Source organism: Panulirus ornatus, chromosome 15, assembly GCF_036320965.1.
Source record: "Panulirus ornatus isolate Po-2019 chromosome 15, ASM3632096v1, whole genome shotgun sequence".
NCBI classification, from domain to species: domain Eukaryota; kingdom Metazoa; phylum Arthropoda; class Malacostraca; order Decapoda; family Palinuridae; genus Panulirus; species Panulirus ornatus.
Window position 1 is genome coordinate 1,090,275 of NC_092238.1, and position 16,961 is coordinate 1,107,235.

The following is a 16,961-nucleotide window of genomic DNA, read 5'->3' on the forward strand; positions in this document are numbered from 1 at the left end:
GGGGTCCGCAGCTCCACCTTCCTCCTCCTCCTGCTGCTGCTGCATTGAGGACTATGTGATGCTGCTGCAGCATGATGTCCCCAGCCCAGGTGTGCACCTTGCCTGTACATCATGTACTGGGTCTGTTGGTGACCGCACCTGCCTGTACAACATATACTGGGTCTACCAGTGAGTTACCCAGGCCTGTACAACACACTTGAACATCATCTTCAAGAGTCAGAGTATCTCGTTACCTCTCCTCCTCCATATTGTCTTCCTTCCATTAAAAAGATTCTTCTGTACGAGTCTGTTAAAGGCTGAATAATTTCCCTAGTGTGCCATGCACATTGCCCACAACACAGTCAGTTGCTCCCGGGGGTGAGGCAACCCGGCCACGACACATGATCTCTCACCCAGGAAAAATGAAACACTGATGATTGCCGGGAGAGAGAGAGAGAGAGAGAGAGAGAGAGAGAGAGAGAGAGAGAGAGAGAGAGAGAGAGAGAGAGAGAGAGAGACTAGCTCAAGTGTAGTTTGCTTTATCTTTACTCTTGTGACTGAAGAGGATCATTATAGATGGACATGAACAGAAAAGGTATAATGGTGGAGACAGATAATTACCTCTCTCTCTCTCTCTCTCTCTCTCTCTCTCTCTCTCTCTCTCTCTGGACATAAGCCTCGGGTACAATGTCTGGCATATCATTTCACACCATTGTCTAGTACTTCCGCCCCTCAGTACCTACACCTGACCCTCCCTCACGAAACACGTAACATCATTACACTCACAGACGAACGGATTCTCAAGCATATCTAAATATTCATATATCACATGTTTCTTCCAGTAAACCCTTCCATTCCTAACGCAGGGAAACATTTCTCAAACAGAAAAAAATAAGTTTTATATAGAATAAACTTTTCATTCATCTTTAACGGCGAATAAACTTAACAAACGTCTTAAGTTAAAGACTACTATTCTATGAAGAGAGGAACAGTAAGGATCTAGTCTTATGAAGAGACGAACAGTAAGGATCTAGTCTTATGAAGTGACGAACAGTAAGGATCTAGTCTTATGAAGTGACGAACAGTAAGGATCTAGTCTTATGAAGTGACGAACAGTAAGGATCTAGTCTTATGAAGTGACGAACAGTAAGGATCTAGTCTTATGAAGTGACGAACAGTAAGGATCTAGTCTTATGAATGAAAAAGATGTAAACTGAAGAGGCTTTCGCAAATGGGGTATGAAATTGTCTCTCTCAGCTGACGGGCTGGCAGAGAAAAAGATAGGAGGAGAGAAAGAGGGTTGGTGAGAGAGGGATTAATCTGAACACAAGATAAAAGATAACAACCTGCAATATAGGTGGTATAAACCGTGCCTGTATCATGACTGGCTGCTACTATCATGTGGTTGTTGGCTGTCTTCTTGGTCCTGTTCCCTGTACTGCAGGGTCAGACCTCCCAGCTTAAGGTCCGTACCGTTGTGTTCTCGGTTGTACTCTCCTGTTCAACGCTCATTCTCGCGTGCTCTCGCGTGCATCGTCTTGCTTAAAGGTCGATCCATCGTGATCAAAGGTCGATCCATCGTGATCAAAATGTGGTAAAATTAAGATTACCAATCATCACTTCATGATCTGTACAGCTTCTCACAAACATGAAACTCGAGCCAGACAAAACCACTTTTCTCCTTTTGATATGAACGTCGAAATATATGCTAATTACCTCATTAGCATATTCATTACACGCAGACTTTTATGAGGAAAAAATTAAATTTCGCTCCCAAATTCCAGACTAACGAAAAGGAAGAGAAAAGTAACACTAAAGTTCAATTAAGCAATAGATATGATGAACGAGAACATTTTCATCACAAATTTCTGATCTTAAGAACTTCTTAGTCAATAACATTTTCGTTTGCACTTCTGAATCATGACCTCCGGGTCTCTGGCAGATGATGTTCATCTTGAGGAAGAATGTACCGTAGACACGTGTCACCTTCAACATGTGACGATGTAGTGAGGCGAATTTCTTCACCAGACGTCACCAGTTTACCTCCGTGGCCAGACGGACGGACGGACGGACGGACGGTGTCGTACATGATTACGTGCCAGAGTCTGGTTGTGGAGCAGGAGACACGTCAGTCTAAATATCCAGCATGGTGTGGGAACCTACGCTCCTCTTCTGTCCAGTTGAAGGATCGTATCCTCGTGTGGGAACCTACGCTCCTCTTCTGTCCAGTTGAAGGATCGTATCCTCGTGCTCAAGGGACAGTTGTTCAAGGGTCGTACTGTCAAGTTCAAGGATCGTACCGTCGTGCTTCACGTGTTAATAATACGTTTAAGTCATTTATCTTTCTGGTTATTCTTGTCTCAGCGAACACCAATGCAGCTGTGTAGAGCTGTAATATCTGGCTCACCTCCACACTGTTCTCTCGTACATGTCTCCTGCTCTCGCTGGGCCAAAGGTATTTCCGGCACCTGGTGTAAGCTTTCCATACATACAGAAGTAATTTGCTGTTTTTCTCGTATCATTATTGTCTCTTTCCTCTTTTTTTCCTCCCACGTTTCATTTCATATTTTCAATCTGTGGTCATCATCTGCACATATGGTAAGGAGTCGGTTTTCCTTTGTAGTGAGAGATGTGGCATTCAAGATGATTTACAACTCGTTTTCTTCTAATGAAAGGTCGATTCCCTCAAGTGAGCTGCCATCGTCTGGAGACTAACATTTCTAATATCTAACCAAACTATTTGTTTACTTCGAGTATCAAACATACACAAGTTCTCAGGCCGCTACATACCGCTTCTAATCTGTCACTTCTGTATAAGTTTACTTCTTGTATAAGTTTATTTCTAAGTTCATTTCACACTGACCAAGTCAGTCAAAAGTCACCTTTGGCTGAGTTGACTGACTGCAAGAACCTTTAGAAAAAAAGGACATCCTGGCTAACACCACGACTCTCTCATACAAACTAGTTATTGGCTAATTATAAATAAATGAAATAAAAGATTTTGGGCTAGAATACAGCCTGGTGGGGGTCGTGACGGTGGGGGTCGTGACGGTGGGGGTCGTGACGGTGTGAGTTGTGACGGTGGGGGTCGTGACGGTGGGGGTCGTGACGGTGTGAGTTGTGACGGTGGGAGTCGTGACGGTGGGGGTCGTGACGGTGTGAGTTGTGACGGTGGGAGTCGTGACGGTGGGGGTCGTGACGGTGAGGATGGTGACGGTGGGAGAGTTTCCTTCCGTTTCTGCTCTTCTTCCAGTTTTGTGGGGCTGGTCCAGTCTGTGTAGTGCTTCCGAAATTAAGTTTCTTGTGTGTTGTATGTGTCAATATAGAGCAGGGAGGGTTATTGCTTTCTCTGTGTCCCTCTGCCATTTCTTTCGTCTATTACTCTGGCTGAAGCTAAAACGTCTGTTGCCCATTTGGTCTTGGCGTTGTGGTCCCGTGCCAGGGTCAGTGCTTCACCAGGTCGCTATGAACCAACATCTGGACCCTCAAGACCTCGCTCGAGCTAACATGTGTCCCTTGAAGTGAAAATACAAACATACACATAAATCTTATCTTACTTGTACCTTACGCCGGTGTGGAGGGATGTCTTCTACCCTACACCTCTGTCTGCAGCTAAACACACACACACACACACACACACACACACACACACACTCCGTGGTATAGTGGTTAGTGTCGCTGGCTATGATTCACGCACGTAACCGCTCGGGTTCGAATCTCGGGCCGGCAGTCGACCCTCAACCAACCCAGGTGTTTATCCTCATTTTGTAGCTGTTCAATAAATGGGCACCTGTCTTTGGCTGGGATATGTGTGTGTGTGTGTGTGTGTCTTTATACATAAGCTTAACTGACGTGTTACATGTATACTAGGTTAAGGGATGGGCAACACGAGCGTATACGTCTTCACGTGTAACTCACAAAAGTAACCACCTACAAATCGTGATGACACACGGTTCCTCGGCTTGTAACACACTAAAGACAAAATTATGTAGAGGAAGGTTGTAGAAGAAAATATGGCCACATTCACGAGCCGCTTGTCCACAATATGTAGAGGAAGGCTGTAGAGGAAAATATGGCACATTCACGAGCCGCTTGTCCACAATATGTAGAGGAAGGCTGTAGAGGAAAATATGGCCACATTCACGAGCCGCTTGTCCACAACATGACACGAGTGCAACAATTAAGAACAGACACATCTCCACACATTGATGGATGCAAACCACCAAGTATAGAAGCAATGGTGTTCCATCTCTTTTATACAGGATCCGGCCACAAGATCTGATACGCTCAGGAAATGGTTGAGTAACAGGGACGCTAATGCTCCCGTCCATCTCTTGGAAGGACAGATATACACGTCCATATCTGTCGGGAGACCATCACTATCGAACCGCCGCTCACGCTTTCATAAACAGGAAGAACTTCTGGGTTGTAGATGGTGCTCATGCTAATACCAACCCACCCGAGCACTTCATATGGCCAGATGTTGCCATCAACCCTGAGGCTGATGATCAGGACGACTTGTGTGGACTGAGGGAAGGTCTGTGTAACCCTGGTATGGTGGAGTGTAGCGATGGATTATGGAATGGACTGTCAGTAGAGACAGAGGGGAGGTGGATTATGGAATGGACTGTCAGTAGAGACAGAGGGGAGGTGGATTATGGAATGGACTGTCAGTAGAGACAGAGGGGAGGTGGATTATGGAATGGACTGCCAGTAGAGATAGGGAGGAAGCGGATTATGAGAGAAGGTCTTCTGTACGTTTGATGAGAAAGGATTCCATGAAGAGATCTGAGACTAGCCCGCCACACACATGATAAGATGAGAAAATACAGTTTTCCCTCCAGCTGGGAGGGAGGGAGGGAGGGAAGGAAGGAGGGAGAAGGTAGGGGTTCGCTTTACTGGCACGGGTTTTCCAGAGGCACTGTGATGGATGAGTGGAGGAGTCGCTGGAGAGTAAAGTCGGCCTGTAGGGATAGACCGTAGAGCCGGCCTGTGGGGATAGATTGTGGGGATAGACTGTGGGATAGACTGTTGGATAGACTGTTCGGATAGACTGTAAGGACGGACTGTAGAGCCAGCCTGTGGGGATAGACTGTTGTGCCAGGGAGTGACGAGGGACCCCAGTTTGAGACTGCAGGACGTGACTATGAAAAATTATTCTATGCATGAGTTGTGAGGTGATTGTGCAGATTATGAAGGTAAACTGATATTAGGGGTTTGAGAATAAATGGGAGAAATACAGTGAGGAGAGTATGATAACAGTAAGGAGAATATGATAACAGTGAGGAGAATATAGTGATAATGAGGAGAATATGATAACAGTGAGGACTTTATGATAGTAGCGAGGATTGTGTCCAGAAGTGAGGACGGTATGATGGTAGTGACAAGTTCACTTAAAGTCAGCATCTGTGTGGGATACATATGCACCTCTCACTGGGCGATCATATATATATATATATATATATATATATATATATATATATATATATATATATATATATATATATATATATATATATATCCCTGGGGATAGGGGATTAAGAATACTTCCCACGTATTCCCTGCGTGTCGTAGAAGGCGACTAAAAGGGGAGGGAGCGGGGGGCTGGAAATCCTCCCCTCTCGTTTTTTTTTTTTTTTTATTTTCCAAAAGAAGGAACAGAGGGGGCCAGGTGAGGATATTCCGAAAAAGGCCCAGTCCTCTGTTCTTAACGCTACCTCGCTAACGCGGGAAAATGGCGAATAGTTCGAAAAAAAAAAAAAAAATATATATATATATATATATATATATATATATATATATATATATATATATATATATATATATATATATATATATATATACGTTATCTAATAAGAGGCAGTAAGCACATGGCATATGTGGCCCACACAGCTGCTCAATTTAACTGGACACTATTGAGCGCCTCACCAACTCTGAAAGCCTTTTCAAGATACACACATGTAACTATACATGAAGCCATTCACAGCACTTGCATCCTCACACCTGTGATACAGCTGTATCCATACATCATCATTTACAGCTGATGTAACTACTGAGGTACAGCATAAAATGAACAAATTTCGAACTGAATGGGATCAGCTAACTTGCTAATGAGACACATTTAGAACCAAACAGATTATCATGACAAGAGGTGGTACACTATATGTAGTGGATGGTCAAGACGAACTACACACGTTATACAGCTGTACAGGCAACATACTTGGTTCCTGAACCCAACAAACCTAGAAATGGCTAGAAAACCTCCGCAATATACCAAAAATTATCTTGAATATGCAAAATCTTCATCATTTTCTTCTTCTTCGCCTTCTTCTTCTACTTCTTCTACCTCTTCATCACCATCTTCCTTTTTTTTCTTATTATTATCATTATTATCAGTATCATTACTATCACTATTATTATCATTATCACTATTATCATTATCATTATTATCATTATTACTATCCCCATTATCATTATTATCATTATCACAATTAACATTATTATCATTATCATTATTATCATTATTATTCTGTTTGCAGTTCGTAACGATATTTCAATAACAGGTCATTACAAAGCTGCTTCAGACAATCATTAATGCCCAATAATCTACGTACCATTGTTATGTTCCTCCTTGCCTGACTGCATCACAATCTTATACACGAATCATACAAACAGAAAAACGTCATAGAAAACGTTAATTCAAAGGTTCAAATGTCGGTGAATGTAGCCCGACTCTGAAGCCTTGATGAGGCCTGACGGGCTTCCAGCCCAGACAACCAACCTTCCGACCAACCAACCAACCAACCAACCAACCGACCAGACAACCAACCTTCCGACCAACCAACCAACCAACCGACCAGACAACCAACCTTCCGACCAACCAACCAACCAACCAACAGAAATAAGTAATAAGAATGTTGGAGGGACGGACGTGTCAAGATGCTTACACACAAGACTGGGGATGATACAGATGTGATGACATCATCCCTACGTGACTTTAATTTGCAAAAGAAAGAAAATTTATTGTATAACGTGTTTCGTTGGACGAACCTCTCTCTCTCTCTCTCTCTCTCTCTCTCTCTCTCTCTCTCTCTCTCTCTCTCTCTCTCTCTCTCTCAAGGTAAGCGTCCCATAAGATAACAGTCACTGATGAGGACAACCTGGCAAAACTTTCTTGCAAACCTGTAGACAAAAATAACGTTTGTTTGTATATCAAACCACAAGAGGCTTAAAACATGGCCTCAGACGAGCTGCACACGTACGTGGCCCCAGACCTGCACACGTACATGGCCCCAGACCTGCACACGTACATGGTCGTAGATTACAGTCAGATGAAAGATCGTGTTGACGAACTATAAAAAGGTAGAGGAAAAAGGGTTCTCGACTTCGTTATAGCGGCAGAATGACACTCATGTGACAACGTTACGTCATGCAGGACGTGGTCTACACATAGTGAACTCTACATTACCTTCTGGTAACACCAGAAAACTGACTAAAAATAATCAGTAAATCATTTTTTTGATCACCAAATTACTTCTTCAGGTCAGGAGAGAAAACGATATCAATATTTTCCGTATCAAGTTTATCTCTACTGATTACGATATACTTAACATCACGTGTGTTGTTATGTTGCTGAAATATAAATGTTTACAAAATGGCGGAAGCAATTTCACTTCTGTGAACGTAAAACTCTCACGGAATATTCTCATAACTTGAGGCTCCAGTACGTAGCAAATTATGATAAATGACTCGAGATTCCCGTCCTAAATACCCAGTGAGCAGTCCGCCTCTGTTAAGAGATTGTGTATACTGGAGCCCTGAGGATGAACCCCCCTGGGAGGCGGTATGGCCTGAGCTCCACCGAAGAGAAATGCGGCTTTAAACATTCTCCTTCTCTGCATCACTAGAATAGAGATACGGTTTATGGTTTAGAGATATGGTTTAGCGTTCTGTGTGTGTGTGTGTAACACTAGCATATTTCACCTTGTGAATATTTGGAAATAATCAGAGTTTACCAATAAGAAATGAGACATAAGATCCTGCAAACAGGGAGAGGTCAAGTACCAGAGTAAAGCCAACATCAACCCCTACATGAACTACCAGACATGATGTAACCTGATCACCCATAGTTAGTGTTACCCTCTGGTGCCTCCCTACCTTCCACTACCTGGATCTCTCTATGTGCCGGTACCTGCCCACTACCAGACACCGTCACTCTCTCTCCCCAGTACCTGCCTCGTCCTTCATTACCCAGTAGATCATGCATCACCCACCCACCCAGTACCAACCTCTGCCTTCATTTCCCAGTACACAGCACTGCCACCAGTCCTTCCCAGCTCCCACTCAACAAAACGCTCCAGCCACGTCACTGTGGATACTGACATATATACCAATCAAATCTAACCTTGCATTTCTTAATTATACATTCGTGCCACAATAAGCTGACTTATTGATCGAATTATGAGAACATAATTACTTGGTAAACAGGAGTTTTGGAACAATTCCTCGTCTACAAAGGGTAAATTATTACCATTAAAAAGTCGTGAAGTTCTCATGTTGTTTGTGTTCAACATGGCTTCAACAAGTGACCGAAGCCGTTCGTTTGCCTCGCCTGTGAACCTCTGAATCCGCACCGGAGTCTGTCATCATCCATCATTAGTCACGTATGTCCGCAGACTGGAGCCACCAATCATGTCGAGTAATTAGACGACGGAGTTTGAATGGCAGATTGATTGGGTTCTGGGTTTGTGTGTCTTTGAAGAATCGGGCACCGGTTCCGGACACTTTCGGGCGCGGTTCTCCAGGGACTCGAAGACTCGAACTCACGATAAATTGTTATGGGGTTGTTGAACATACCCGGCAGCCACATACTGACCGCTCGGTCTGCCACATTCATCGTGTTGGTCAGCGGAGGAAGCTATCACTACGACAACTGGTGATATTGCAAAGATGTAACACTTAACACTTACTTGTCTCTGGCCTAGTCTACTTTTACAGACATGTGAGATATTCAAAGTTATAAAGTAACAATACTTGTGAAAACTACATGAACACACAGTAGCGCACAGCCCTGGGGTACGTAACTAAAGAAAATAAAACAACACCTGTGATTAAACGACTTCAATGTAATTACAGCAGAGAAATGTATTCTACCACATCCCTCGGTTCCATAGTATGAGAGCAGTGCAAATAACACAAAAACGTCCCATGTTTGCGACTCTCATAATGACCGTCTCTTGTTTGCCACAAAAATCGTTAGTTCTCTGTAACATTTATGCATAGAAACATACATACAAAAGAATACAAAAGGAATTTAAATCGCCACGGAACATTTCCATATAGATATCAGGCTTGCATTTTCTACAGCAAGGAGAGCATGATGACAGACAGTATTGCTCGTCGGAAAAAAATTATATATCGTTTCGGTCATTTATTTTCCGCCGCTGCAGAAGACGAGGCGAGCGTAAGTTAAAGTACTTAGGATGATTTCCTCCACACATGAGCATCAACACAGATATACCTCCTCACACCCATAACCCCACCACCCACCGTCATGCCTGGCTTAGGTGAGATTATTATGAAGCGGGTGAGGGACTAACGAGATAAAGACATTCATGAATATGCAGATTGCTTGGAGGGGACCCTGCAACTGAAGAGTCTCCAAGTACGACTCATGTAATGACCCAGTATTGTTAGCAGTGTCAGGTTGCTGTGGTAGGTGGACACTACACCATGACAGTGAGATGTGAAGCTTCTACGTCAGCTGACAACTTAGTGCAGATGTTGTGAATGATGTGGATGGAGACGTTACTCTCACTTGAAGAATCAGTTGAGTAAACAAATGATAAAATACGAAACATTCGTGTTAAGCAGCTTCCCCGGTCATGACTTGTGTACTGAAGTAATGTCTGAGGTTGTATGTACCTGAGGCGAACTATGGACCTGGAACAAGAATAACACTGATAGACAGATAAATAGATGGAACAAGTTTCTCCAAGATGGTTCATGACGCCGTAACCAGTCAACCCACAGAGAATAACATTTCACAACTTGTGAGGATTAACAAATGTTGTTTTCAGAGAATCTAAAATGCGTCAGACGGGTGCACTACCAGGCACTTAGGCATATCATGATTATCTTCAGATACAGATAAAGTGTAGGACGATGCCCTCCATAGAGAGTATACAAATGTTACTGTTTACCTACAGTTTGCTGTACACCAAACGATCTGACAACTTCAGCGTAAAGTGAAACTAACTGCAATACAAAGCAACATGTCGGCTCTGAAGATACATCAGTAAACATGACACGTTTTCAAAGTACAACTGAAACCATATCTCGTGTAGGTCGACGCTGCCACCATCCATAGACTCGTCCCTCGCGAGCTCACGTGTGTCATCCTCAGACACCTACCATGGAATTCTCACGTCATCTACCGTACACCTGGTAGTCCAGGGGTCACATCATTAAGGGTCAGGTCGTCATACCTAAAGGTCGTCATCCACTCGTGATAAATAGGTTGGTAACACACAGTTTCACCAGACTATTGTTGCCAGCAGCCAACAAAAACTTGCTCTTTCAGTCCAGGTTGATTCATTAAGTCCACCTCAGGAAACACGTCAAGCTTTTTCTTGACTCCACCAAGCACGATGATAATACGAAGCTGAAGCTCTTCAACCTTACATGTCGACCTTACATACTGCCACGATGATGACGCACACCCCATACGGCATGATTATCTCACCACCACCATGGATGCTCACCATCCCTTCCTCCCTGAGGTATGTGTCAGACTACACCCACCTGACGTGTCCTGGGTCACACCCACCTTATGTGTCCTGGGTCACATCCGACATTAAGAGAATAGCGACGCAGCGAGACCTGGCCCACAACCACAATAAGACCCACCTGAACAAGGCTCTTCATAACAGAGTAATTTGTGTAGTTAAGACCAAGAGGACATCTTGCTTCTACACCAAACCATGACACCAGAAGAGCCCAACAATCGCCAGTGGTGTGGGAAACTTGTGGAAGTGGGCGGTTTGAGCGAGCACATTCCCTCCTTCCTCTACCACACTGATCACCTCTCATGAAGGAGCGGCTAACCTGACTACGCTCACTGCAGCACCGTCACCTACCAGACACTCCCTCACCTTGACGCCTCCTGCCACCCAGCCCCGGACACAGTACATGATGAGTCTCGACTCACCAAACAGCTACACACACCCGGGGACAACCGCTCAACTACACCCAGGACTTACCTAGGAAACTCCATGATGGGTTTTCCCCTGAACCATCCGCCATGAGTGCCTCTCTACATCACTCAAAATGTCCCATTGATTACAATTGTTCATACATTTTCCCCCCTACAGTCAAGAGGCCCACAAACGTTCACTAGGTTACCACCCACTGACATCATCATCCCCTATGCCCACCTTACTCCGTGAAAGTCCTGTTTATGAACCTAGACAGGCACAGTAAGGTCCACAGATCCTCAGCTGTTAGGAATACAAATAGACCTCTGCCATCCACTGTCACCTCAGCTTTGAAGGTTTTCCCTATCCCACTGCAAGGTGAGGCGAGACCTTTGAGGCTGCCACCTTCAATGACTTTACCAAACTTTTTGTCCAAGTCAACCATGACGTAATCATCAAGTCAACCATGACGTAATCATCAAGTCAACCATGACGTAATCATCAACAAAACTAACAACGCTCGAGTGTGGAGACTCCACATTCCACGACTTGCAGAACTGCCTCAAGGAAGGTCGTCAGGGAGCCGCCTCCCCAGAGGCCATCTCCAACTTCCAGTTCCTCACCTGTAGCGTCTCACAAACACACAATAGAACTATTGTGTTTCCTCTTCTTTATAATCGATGCCCAGACAACAGCTTCCCCACCTACATCGCCCTCCACAACACCCTTAATAGACTCCACAGATGGACCATAACCAATCACTTTGCCATCAACCAAACCCAGTACACATTTCAGCCGTATCTCCAAAACTGGTATACACTTACTATCTCATTCGGCCCCAGTCACCTCAAGGTTGTCCAGTCGACCAAGCTTCCAACATCCCCTACTGTTTCACTGGATCCCAGGCCTCTCCAGGCATCTCTGTGTAACCCTGGACGATAAGTCAAGCAGGAAGCAACACATCAGCATTATCATCAGATCCGCCAGCTTCTTCCCCAAAACGTCTGCGCCTCCCCCACCTATTCTTCCCAGTCCATCACACAACAGAAACAACAAAAAAGCAACAAAAAAGGGCATGAGAAATCGTCCTCCATCTCCACGACCATCATCACATGGACCTCATCCAGCACTTGGGGAAGAAGCTACTGAGCCACTCCCGCCACCGTCATCTACTGACACAGACTCATGCAGGAGGGTGAAAAGCATGCACGGGATAGATTGAAATGGAATGGTGTGCTGTACAGGGGTCGACTTTCTGTCAATGAACTGAAGCAGAGTATGTGAAACGTCCGGGATACACACAATGGTAAGGTCTTTGAGGTCTGGTTAGCGGCTAGGGAACTGCGGTTTCGATGCATTACACATGACAGCTAGAGAATGGACGTGAGCGGATGTGGCCTTTCGTCTGTTCCTGTCGCTACCTCGCTAACGCAATACACAGCGATCAAGTATCAAAGAAAATTATTCTGTATATATATATATATATATATATATATATATATATATATATATATATATATATATATATATATATAAAATGTGTGTGTGTGTGTGTGTGTGTGTGTGTGTGTGAATTAGTGACTATGAACTAGTTGGCAATGAAAACACACACAGACACACACACACACACACACACACACAGTATGTACAGAAAGCCAGTATAAAAGCTAGATAATTCACAAGTCCTCCTAGAATTCTAGCCACAGAAATAGATGTCAACACGAGGGAGCTCAGGCGGACCCATGAAGGAGAACACAGAGCTAAACCAGTCAGGGTGTGCGGACGTGGGGCTACCACGTGGTCCTACACTGAAACAACCTGACCCGAAGCTGGCAACACTCCCCCCCCCCCTCCCCCCACCATCACAGAGGAAATTATCTTTCACTAAATAAACTTTGATGATTCTCAATGAGGGGGAGATACTCATAAACCCGCCTCATAACTCTGCAGCCCGTGTTGTTGTGAGTGAACCCCTCAGTTGGCTTGCCTGTGTTAGTGGGACGACATATATATATATATATATATATATATATATATATATATATATATATATATATATATATATATATATATATATACGTATACATTCATGGATACCTGGTGTGTGTGTGTGTGTGTGTGTGTGTGTGTGTGTGTGTTTACACTAAGGAATAAAGACAGGGTACATATATACAAGGTTAAGAAATGGGCCAGCACGAGTGTACAACTCTCCCCGTAACGTACAAATTATAATCACAAATGGTCATCACATACATACATATACATATATACATACATACATACATACATACATATATGTACACACAATGAACAAATGTTAGGAGTGTGTGAGAATGGGGACTCATGTACAAATGTAATGTTCACTATATTGTACAAACAGTTCATGACATTTAACATGAACAACAAATAACTCTCTTATGAACGACCAACATACACTTCTCTGAACGTTCTATAGTTATGCGGGATTTACTAAAGTGTTCTACACTTATATTCTACACAGTTCTACAGTTATGATCTCTAATGAGTTCTACAGTTATGATCTCTAATGAGTTCTACAGTTATGATCTCTAATGAGTTCTACAGTGATGATCTCTAATGAGTTCTACAGTTATGATCTCTAATGAGTTCTACAGTTATGATCTCTAATGAGTTCTACAGTTATGATCTCTAATGAGTTCTACAGTTATGATCTCTAATGAGTTCTACAGTTATGATCTCTAATGAGTTCTACAGTTATGATCTCTAATGAGTTCTACAGTTATGATCTCTAATGAGTTCTACAGTTATGATCTCTAATGAGTTCTACAGTTATGATCTCTAATGAGTTCTACAGTTATGATCTCTAATGAGTTCTACAGTTATGATCTCTAATGAGTTCTACAGTTATGATCTCTAATGAGTTCTACAGTTATGATCTCTAATGAGTTCTACAGTTATGATCTCTAATGAGTTCTACAGTTATGATCTCTAATGAGTTCTACAGTGATGATCTCTAATGAGTTCTACAGTTATGATCTCTAATGAGTTCTACAGTTATGATCTCTAATGAGTTCTACAGTTATGATCTCTAATGAGTTCTACAGTTATGATCTCTAATGAGTTCTACAGTTATGATCTCTAATGAGTTCTACAGTTATGATCTCTAATGAGTTCTACAGTTATGATCTCTAATGAGTTCTACAGTTATGATCTCTAATGAGTTCTACAGTTATGATCTCTAATGAGTTCTACAGTTATGATCTCTAATGAGTTCTACAGTTATGATCTCTAATGAGTTCTACAGTTATGATCTCTAATGAGTTCTACAGTTATGATCTCTAATGAGTTCTACAGTTATGATCTCTAATGAGTTCTACAGTTATGATCTCTAATGAGTTCTACAGTGATGATCTCTAATGAGTTCTACAGTTATGATCTCTAATGAGTTCTACAGTTATGATCTCTAATGAGTTCTACAGTTATGATCTCTAATGAGTTCTACAGTTATGATCTCTAATGAGTTCTACAGTGATGATCTCTAATGAGTTCTACAGTTATGATCTCTAATGAGTTCTACAGTTATGATCTCTAATGAGTTCTACAGTTATGATCTCTAATGAGTTCTACAGTTATGATCTCTAATGAGTTCTACAGTGATGATCTCTAATGAGTTCTACAGTTATGATCTCTAATGAGTTCTACAGTTATGATCTCTAATGAGTTCTACAGTTATGATCTCTAATGAGTTCTACAGTGATGATCTCTAATGAGTTCTACAGTTATGATCTCTAATGAGTTCTACAGTTATGATCTCTAATGAGTTCTACAGTTATGATCTCTAATGAGTTCTACAGTTATGATCTCTAATGAGTTCTACAGTGATGATCTCTAATGAGTTCTACAGTTATGATCTCTAATGAGTTCTACAGTTATGATCTCTAATGAGTTCTACAGTGATGATCTCTAATGAGTTCTACAGTTATGATCTCTAATGAGTTCTACAGTTATGATCTCTAATGAGTTCTACAGTTATGATCTCTAATGAGTTCTACAGTTATGATCTCTAATGAGTTCTACAGTTATGATCTCTAATGAGTTCTACAGTTATGATCTCTAATGAGTTCTACAGTTATGATCTCTAATGAGTTCTACAGTTATGATCTCTAATGAGTTCTACAGTGATGATCTCTAATGAGTTCTACAGTTATGATCTCTAATGAGTTCTACAGTTATGATCTCTAATGAGTTCTACAGTTATGATCTCTAATGAGTTCTACAGTTATGATCTCTAATGAGTTCTACAGTTATGATCTCTAATGAGTTCTACAGTTATGATCTCTAATGAGTTCTACAGTTATGATCTCTAATGAGTTCTACAGTTATGATCTCTAATGAGTTCTACAGTTATGATCTCTAATGAGTTCTACAGTTATGATCTCTAATGAGTTCTACAGTTATGATCTCTAATGAGTTCTACAGTTATGATCTCTAATGAGTTCTACAGTTATGATCTCTAATGAGTTCTACAGTTATGATCTCTAATGAGTTCTACAGTTATGATCTCTAATGAGTTCTACAGTTATGATCTCTAATGAGTTCTACAGTTATGATCTCTAATGAGTTCTACAGTTATGATCTCTAATGAGTTCTACAGTTATGATCTCTAATGAGTTCTACAGTTATGATCTCTAATGAGTTCTACAGTTATGATCTCTAATGAGTTCTACAGTTATGATCTCTAATGAGTTCTACAGTTATGATCTCTAATGAGTTCTACAGTTATGATCTCTAATGAGTTCTACAGTTATGATCTCTAATGAGTTCTACAGTTATGATCTCTAATGAGTTCTACAGTTATATTTTTGAGTTCTATGTTTTGCACCAGACAGATTTATTCTTGAGCACCAATTCTTTGTTCCTGTGTTCGTAAACACCAAATATTTTCTCTCTTTGAGTTTAATCAATAAGTTGGTCGACGCCCAACACAGCTCTCGTCTTTAACTCTTATCACAAAAAAACAGCAGTTCGCGGATTCAGCGGCCACACTGGTAGTTTTCGAGGTATTTTAACTCCCGAATGAGGCAGAAAAAAGTTGCCAAGTGCAATATTAATGAAGCTGTTGTTGTTGTTGTTGTTGTTGTTGTTGTTGCGAGGGGAATGAAAGCAGCAGAGTCGTGTGTTGCCCGCGACTATTATGGATTCATCAAGAACAGAGTCTTTAACAACAACTGACGATGTACAAACACACCCAGCTCCTCTGTCCACACCATCAATCCTCTCTCTCTCTCTCTCTCTCTCTCTCTCTCTCTCTCTCTCTCTCTCTCTCTCTCTCTCTTTCTCTCCATACCCTCACCAGAACATTGTACTTGAGCGTCATCCTTCACCTGAGGTCCTCGTGTTGATGTATCACTCACAGATGTAAGTCAGCAGCCTGGAGCAGATCCCTCACTTCCCGGACCCACAACCCACCCACACAACAGGTGGAACCCCACCAGTGTAAACCTCCTTCCCTGTACAACACAAACAGGTAATTACAAATGCGTATCTTATGATACACAAGTACAACACGTGTGTAACAATCTCCTCGTAACACACAACTAAGAATCACACACATCAGGCAGGATCAAGGTGGAGAAACCGTCCATGGTCAGGATACCCTAGTGGGAGGGTACAAAGATCACGTCAGAGGAGCCTTCTTGAAACACCTGAGGAACCTAGAGGTCACCAGCGGAGTGCCCCACGGCTGTGTTCTGGGACCGTTACTCTTCTTGATCCTGGTGGATGACTTGCGGATGATGCAAGGGTCAT